Below are 8,637 nucleotides of genomic sequence, written 5' to 3' on the forward strand. Positions count from 1 at the left end.
GGGTCTGTTAGACTCATTCTGAAGCCCAGTGTTCAGACCTGCGCCAGCAGATACTGCCGGTTATGATCGAATACACCATCTTTTTTTTTTTTTTTAACTTTTATTTAATGAATATAAATTTCCAAGTACGGCTTATGGATTACAATGGCTTCCCCCCCATAACGTGCCTCCCACCCGCAACCCTCCCCTTTCCCACTCCCTCTCCCCTTCCATTCACATCAAGATTCATTTTCGATTCTCTTTATATACAGAAGATCAGTTTAGCATACATTAAGTAAAGATTTCAACAGTTTGCTCCCACACAGAAACATAAAGTGAAAAATAATAGATGATTTTTTAAATGATGAAATCAGATCAGACCTATTGTCATGTTTAATTCCAGTGAGAGTCAAGTTGGGAATTGATAATTTCTTCTTCTTCTTCTTTTTTTTTTTTTTTTTTTACAGAAGATCAGTTTAGTATACATTAAGTAAAGATTTCAACAGTTTGCACCCACATAGAAACACAAAGTGAAATATACTGTTTGAGTATTCGTTATAGCATTAAATTTCAATGTACAGCACATTAAGGACAGAGATCCTACATGAGGAGTAAGTGCACAGTGACTCCTGTTGTTGACTTTACAAATTGACACTCCTGTTTATGGCATCAGTAATCTCCCTATGCTCCAGTCATGAGTTTCCAAGGCTATGGAAGCCCCTTGAGTTCTCCGACTCTTATCTTGTTTAGACAAGGTCATAGTCAAAGTGGAAGTTCTCTCCTCCCTTCAGAGAAAGGTACCTCCTTCTTTGAAGACCTATTCTTTCCACTGGGATCTCACAGAGATCTTTCATTTAGTTTTTTTTTTTTTTTTTTTTTTTTTTTTTTTTGCCAGAGTGTCTTGGCTTTCCATGCCTGAAATACTCTCATGGGCTTTTCAGCCAGATCGGAATGCCTTTAGGGCTGATTCTGAGGCCAGAGTGTTGTTTAGGACATCCGCCATTCTATGAGTCTGCTGAGTATCTCGCTTCCCATGTTGGATCACTCTCCCCTTTATTTATTCTATCGGTTAGTATTAGCAGGTACTAGACTTGTTTATGTGTTCCCTTTGACTCTTAGTCCTTTCATTATGATCAATTGTGAACTGAAATTGATCATTTGGACTAGTGAGATGGCATTGGTACATGCCACCTTGATGGGATTGAATTGGAGTCCCCTGGTATGTTTCTAACTCTACCATTTGGGGCAAGTCAGCTTGAGCATGTCCCAAATTGTACATCTCTTCCCTCTCTTATTCCCACTCTTATGTTTAACAGGGATCACATTTCAGTTAAATTTCAACACTTAAGAATAACTGTGTGATAATTACAGAATTAAACCAGTCATATTAAGTAGAACAGACAAAAAAACTACTAAGAGGGATAATGAATTAAGTTGTTCATTAACAGTCAGGGCTATGCTGATCAAGTCACCGTTTCTCACAGTGTCCATTTCACTTCAACAGGTTTCCTTTTTGGTGTTCAGTCAGTTGTCACCAATCAGGGAGAACATATGGTATTTGTCCCTTTGGGACTGGCTTATTTCACTCAGCATGATGTGTTCCAGATTCCTCCATTTTGTTGCAAATGACTGGATTTCGTTGTTTCTTACTGCGGTATAGTATTCTAAAGAGTACATATCCCATAATTTCTTTATCCAGTCTACCGTTGATGGGCATTTAGGTTGGTTCCAGGTCTTGGCTATTGTGAATTGTGCTGCAATAAACATTAGGGTGCAGACCACATTTTTGTTTGCCAATTTAAATTCCTTTGGGTAAATTCCAAGGAGTGGGATGGCTGGGTCGAACGGTAGGGTTATATTCAGGTTTCTGAGGAATCTCCAGACTGACTTCCATAGTGGCTTGACCAGTTTGCATTCCCACCAACAGTGGGTTAGTGTCCCTTTTTCCCCACATCCTCGCCAGCATCTGTTGTTGGTAGATTTGAAATACACCATCTTTTAAGCTTTGTTAACCTTGGTTTGAAGAAACTCATTTCCCTGAAAGCAAGAACACGCTGTCAGGTTCCGTGGAGAGGAGCTTTTCCCCACGCCTGTTATTATCTTGTGCCATGTAGTCTTTCCCTATGTGATACAGCAGTCCGGTCCAACTATTGAAGATAAACACTGAAAACACCTTATACAGGGCGGTATCATTGTACTGTTGGATGAGCACATGCTGCTTGAAAAATCCCATCTTAGGTTCATCTGGGTGGAGGTTTTTTAAAGTTTCTTTTTTAAAAATTCTTCACTGTATAATGTACCATCAAGATTTCTTTCCTTAAAGTTAGGTATTGGAGAACTCAGAAGGGGGCTTTTTACTCTTAATGATTTAGACTCAGTTTAATTTCATTTCTAACATTATAAAATGCTGCTTATTGGTTTTCAGCTTTTAGAATCAACTAGTAGATAAAACACAAAAGCCAAGAATATAAATGAAATTGGCTTTGACAATGGAAAACTAAAGATACAATAGAAGTGAGTTAGCCATGGACTTACATGGAGAAAAATTCTGATGCTGTACAAAACTGATAGATGAATAAGATTTTTTAAAAAAATTTATTTATTTGAAAGAGTTACACAGAGAAAGGAGAGAAGGAGAGGCAGAGAGAGGGGGTGGGGGTCTTCTATCCACTAGTTCACTCTCCAATTGGCTGCAACAGCCGGAGCTACGCCGATCCAAGGCTAGGAACCAGCAGCTTCTTCTGGGTCTCCCAGGTGGGTGCAGGGGCCCAAGGACTTGGGCCATCTTCTACTGCTTTCCCAGGCCATAGCACAGAGCTGGATAAGAAGTGGAGCAGCCGGGACATGAACCAGCACCCATATGGGATGCCAGCACTGCAGGCAGTAGCTTTACCCACTACGCCACAGTGCCGGCCCCTGAATAAGGTTTTAAGGAGGCATAAAATTTACCTAAGGTGCAAAGATAAAAGCTGTATCATTTAAAAACAAAATTCTTCCATGAGAATTGGAAGGAATTGGGTGCGGGGGTGGTGTAATTGAATCCTGAAGTTTCAGGCCGTGGAATGAGAGGCTGATGTCTTGTGAGCCAGCAAGGTGGGTGAGTGTCATGAAGGTCATCACCAATACTAAGGACAGGAATGACTCATCCTGCAGGTGAAGAGGAGTGACCAGGAGCACAAGATTTTGTTTCTTTGTTGTTTTTGCTGTGGACTGATTTCTTGGTTAAAAAGAAATGAGAAGGAAGTTTTATTGACCAGCAACAATCTTTTCTTCAAACAAACGTCATGACAATCAGATACCCCAATGAATGTGAATTAGTTTTTGCATTTTTAGGCAATAAAACACTTCAGTATTGGAAAATAATATAGGAATGCATAAATGCAGAAGCACTGTCGCTTACATACATGAGGCATTTGATCATTTTCCTAAATTTGGGCCTACTTTATTTTTTAAATTTTAGGTTGTTTTCCAGATTAGCCAGAACATAACTCATGTTTTTGGAAGCAGAGCTCTTTCTAATCTGTCTTCCATGTATTTTGAAACTTCTAAGTATTCTTGGTCAATTTAATTCTTCCATACTGTTTTGAAACTTATAGAAACATTTGAAATGATCATCTTAAGCTGTAACTATGCCAGATGTTTTTGTTGTCTGTTTTCGCCTCTTCCCTTTCATACATTTTTTTCTTAGAGATTTATTTATTTGCTTGAGAGATGGAATTACAGAGAAAGAGCGAGACAGAAAGAGAGGTCTTCCATCTGGTGGTTCGCTTCCCAAATGGCTGCAATGGCCAGAGCTGAGCCGATTGGAAGCCAGGAGCTTCTTCTGGGTCTCTCGCTTGGGTGCAGGGGCCCAAGGATTTGGGCCACCTTCTACTACTTTTCCAGGATATCAGCAGGGAGCTGGATTGGAAGTGAAGTGGAGCAGCCGGGACATGAACTGGTGCCTATTATGGGATGCTGGCTCTGCAGGTGGATGCTTAATCTACTGTGCCACAGTGCTGGCCCCCTTATACACACTTTTAAATTAGACAATCTGCAGTTGTAGGTTCACAGAGGAAAGTATGGAAGGTTCCTATATATTCCCCTTTTCTCCCAATGCACAATCTTCCCCAGGAAGGACATCCTACACCATAGTGGTTCATTCGTTACACTTGATGATCCAGCATTGACACATCCTTACTATGAACAGCCTGGTTTACGTTAGGGATCACTCCTGCTGGTGTGTGTCCTGTGGATTTGGACCAGTATAATCCAGTGCACCCATCGTTGTGTATTTACTGGAATAGTTTCAGTGCCTTAAAGCTCCCGTCCTTTGCTTGTTCATCCCTCTGGCAACTGCTGGCCTCTCACTGATTCCATAGTTTTGCTTTTTCCAGCATGTTGTATAGTTGGAATCACAGTGTGTAGCTTTTTCTTTTCTTTTCTTTTCTTTTTTTTTTTTTTTTTTTTTGACAGGCAGAGTGGACAGTGAGAGAGAGAGACAGAGAGAAAGGTCTTCCTTTTGCCGTTGGTTCACCCTCCAATGGCTGCCGCGGCCGGCGCGCTGCGGCCGGCGCACCGCGCTGATCCGATGGCAGGAGCCAGGAGCCAGGTGCTTTTCCTGGTCTCCCATGGGGTGCAGGGCCCAAGCACCTGGGCCATCCTCCACTGCACTCCCTGGCCACAGCAGAGGGCTGGCCTGGAAGAGGGGCAACCGGGACAGAATCCGGCGCCCCGACCGGGACTAGAACCCGGTGTGCCGGCGCCGCTAGGCGGAGGATTAGCCTAGTGAGCCGCGGCGCCGGCCTTGTGTGTAGCTTTTTCAACATGGCTTCTTTCTCTTGAGTACTATGCATTTAAGTTTCCTCCCTGACTTTTCATAGGCTTCATAAGTTGCTTCTCAGCACTGAATGCGTTTCCATTGTCTAGAATGTCTATCTTCTGCCGGTTGCTTCTCAGTTTTGGCAGTTGTGAATGAAGCCATCATAAATACCCGTGTGTAGGTTTTTGTGTGGAAGTTTTCAGCTCATTTTGTTAAATACCAACGAGTACAATTGCTGGATCATATGCTAAGAGTATATTTATTTAGTTCTGTAAGGAGTTGTCAAACACACTCCTGAAGTGGCTGTACCATTTTGTATACCCACCAACAACAAAACTTTGTTTGTTTGTTTGTTTTGACAGGCAGAGTTAGACAGTGAGAGAGACAGAGAGAAAGGTCCTCCCTCCGCTGGTTCACCCACCAAATGGCTTCCATGGCCGGAGCTATGCTGATCCGAAGCCAGGAGCCAGGTACTTCCTCCTGGTCTCCCATGCAGGTGCAGGGCCCAAGCACTTGGGCCATCCTCCACTGCCTTCCCGGGCCACAGCAGAGAGCTGGACTGGAAGAGGAGCAACCAGGACAGAACTGGCGCCCCAACTGGAACTAGAACCCAGGGTGCCGGCGCTGCAGGCGGAGGATTAGCCAAGTGAGCCATGGCGCCGGCCAATACTTGTATTTGTAACTTCTGACTTATATTTTTGTAGCAGCTCAAGAAAAAAAGAAAAGTGACTGAAGTGATCAAATGAGATGTAGAAAATTTTAAATTGCTTGATATCATGGAATGGAGCAAGGGTTGCATCCTGAGATAGTGGAGCTAGAACATTTCATTCAGAATAGTTGAAACAATTGAAAATGCACCTTAAAATTTTTTGAATTCTTTGACCGATTGGAAGACATGTCCAATTTGTTTAAATTTCTGTGGGGCTAAATGTTAGAATCCTCTTACACAAATAGATATTTTAATTGGAAATTAAGAGATGCTTGTTAGTATGGGAACTGGGAAGCATAGTAGAATTTATTAGTGGTACCTTTACCAGTCGTTTTAAGTATTTTTCCTTTTATAATGATAAATAAAGTGGAATAAGTGTTATCTTAAAATCTACCTCCCAGCGATTGTCACTTTCACAACTAAAACCAAGAAATCTGTAATTAAAGTAGCTAATTCCATGTAAGAAATGATTGACAATGGGGTAAAAAGATTCTTCAGCCATTGTTTGTGATTGGTCTGTACGTGCATGTGTCCCAAGGTTGAGTATATGTCCATGTGAGTGTGCAGTGTAGTGCAGTTAATATCAAGTCTTGGCCAAAAAAAAAAAAAAAAAAAAAAAAAAGGGACCTAAATGAAAGATCTCTGTGAGTGAGATCCCAGTGGAAAGAACAGGTCTTCAAAGAAGGAGGTACCTTTCTCTGAAGGGAGGAGAGAACTTCCACTTTGACCATGACCTTGTCTAAACAAGATAAGAGTCGGAGAACTCAAGGGGCTTCCATAGCCTTGGAAACTCATGACTGGAGCATAGGGAGATTACTGATGCCATAAACAGGAGTGTCAATTTGTAAAGTCAACAACAGGAGTCACTGTGCACTTACTCCTCATGTAGGATCTCTGTCCTTAATGTGCTGTACATTGAAATTTAATGCTATAATGAATACTCAAACAGTATTTTTCACTTTGTGTTTCTATGTGGGTGCAAACTGTTGAAATCTTTACTTAATGTATACTAAACTGATCTTCTGTATATATAGAAAATTGAAAATGAATCTTGATATGAATGGGAGGAGAGAGAGAGCGGGAAAGGGGAGGGTTGTTTGTGGGTGGGAGGGAAGTCATTGGCGGGGGGAAGCCATTGTAATCCATAAGCTGTACTTTGGAAATCTATGTTCATTAAATAAAAGTTAAAAAAAAAATCAAGTCTTGGCCAGGGTTAGGCATTGTTTTACAGACTCTGTGATCTATCCAAGCTGAGTGGGGTGGGTGTTCAGTGTTTTCTGCATTGGTAAAATCATTGAGGCTCACTGAGGGTTAGGCCCTGCCCTAAATTATACAACTAGAGGCCAGGATGTGAATCTAATCTGAAGACTGTTCCTTCACCACTGGTGTTTTCCCTAAGCTTTCTTGCTGACCAAGGAGCTACCTGTGGAGGAAGCTTTCCAGGAGGCAGGGTGCTATTTACTGATTGGCCAAATAGCCATGGGTGCTATTTGCTGATTGGCCAAACTTGTATTCAGTCTACACACACTCTCCTCCTGGGTTCGTCTGGATTTCTGTGATGTCGGTGTGAAGTTTGCAGGGCAGTTGGAAGCATGACTTGGAGCCGTATCACATTTCTGATGGTGTGCTCTACTGCTGAGTGTCAGCGATGGGAAATCATCGCGAAGAGAGACCTTTTATGGTCATGCTTGGCAGGTGGTCCTCCAGCCCCACCATCTTAAGACTGTTGAAGCACACTGTAGACGCCCCTGGTCTATATTGCCAAAACCCAAAGTTCTTCCGTTACACTTACTGATGCTCCTTTCCCCTTGGCCATGTAAAACACGCTCTTTATAGTGAATACGAAGGAAGTCTCTCAACCGGAAAATAATTGATCAACAACATTTTTTACATGTTTGCTCTTTTTTTTTTTTAATTTTAAGATTTTATTTATTTGAGAGGCAGAGTTAGAGAGGGAGAGGAAGAGAGGTCTTCCATCTTCTGGTTCACTTCCCAAATGGCCACAACGGACAGAGCTGAGCTGATCTGGAGCCAGGAGCCAGGATTGCTTCCAGATGTCCCACGTGGGTGCAGGGGCCCAAGCACTTGGGCTTCCGCATGCTTTTCTGAGGCCGTAAGCAGAGAGCTGCATGGGAAAAGGAGCAGCCAGGACACAAACTGGTGTCTATATGGGATGCAGGCGCCACAGGTGGAAGCTCAGCCCACTGTGCCAGCCTCATGTATTTGCTCTTTACACTCAACTGCAAGTAGATTTACATTGTGCTTCTCCTCATTTGGTTATGATTGACATTGCAGTGGAGCAGTTAATAAGGATGTGGTTAAGGTAAAGGAGCGTCTAGGTGCCTACTGCGTGCTGATGCCTAGGCTAGCCTCAGTGACCTTCAGTGCTTCCCTTCTTGCTGGAATTTGCAACCTAGGGGAGGTTTTCTCTTAATATTTATGAAACACAGAGATATTTTATAATCTAGCTACTTCCCCCCAAGTGTATCACTTTTAATTATTTGAAACTACATGCTTTGGCCTTTCTTTGAAGCGTGCATGTAGTCTCATACTGAATGCTTTTCTCTCCTGTTTTCACATTTGTCATCGTTGCACTTACTGATCATGACCGCTAGGTGGCAGCAAAAGAACACAGAAGATTTCTTATTTTGCTTTTGTGGAGTAAAAATGAAGTGAAAGCCATGGATTTCATGGATGATGGAGAGAAAAAAATACAGTAATAAAAACTTGACGTAACTGTAGCAGATGAGACTTCAATACATTTCATGCCTAAGTAGACATTGCTGTAAGTTGTAAGAAGTTAAGTTTAAGCTTGATTATTATCAAAGTCATAGAGTTCTTTTTCATTTCCTTTTTGTCAAATATCTTTCAAGATTTCTATGCAATTTTCCATTTGTGATGGTAAAGAAAACCCTCAATCCAGGCACTAAGAAAAACGTGTTTAGTAAGGAACCTTGGTGAACAGAGATTTTAAATGTCCGGGAAGAATGGGAATGGGTGGTTTTTCCTGATAGCCTGTTTTAAAGAACATTCTTGGAGAGAAAATTAATGCACTTTGGAGTTCTTGTTCATAGGCAAGAGTTTGTCCTTCTCTTTCTTTAAAATACTGCTGAGCATGCAAATTCTAAATAAAGTCTCTTTGCAGATT

Source organism: Oryctolagus cuniculus, chromosome 2, assembly GCF_964237555.1.
Source record: "Oryctolagus cuniculus chromosome 2, mOryCun1.1, whole genome shotgun sequence".
In the NCBI taxonomy this organism is placed as follows: domain Eukaryota; kingdom Metazoa; phylum Chordata; class Mammalia; order Lagomorpha; family Leporidae; genus Oryctolagus; species Oryctolagus cuniculus.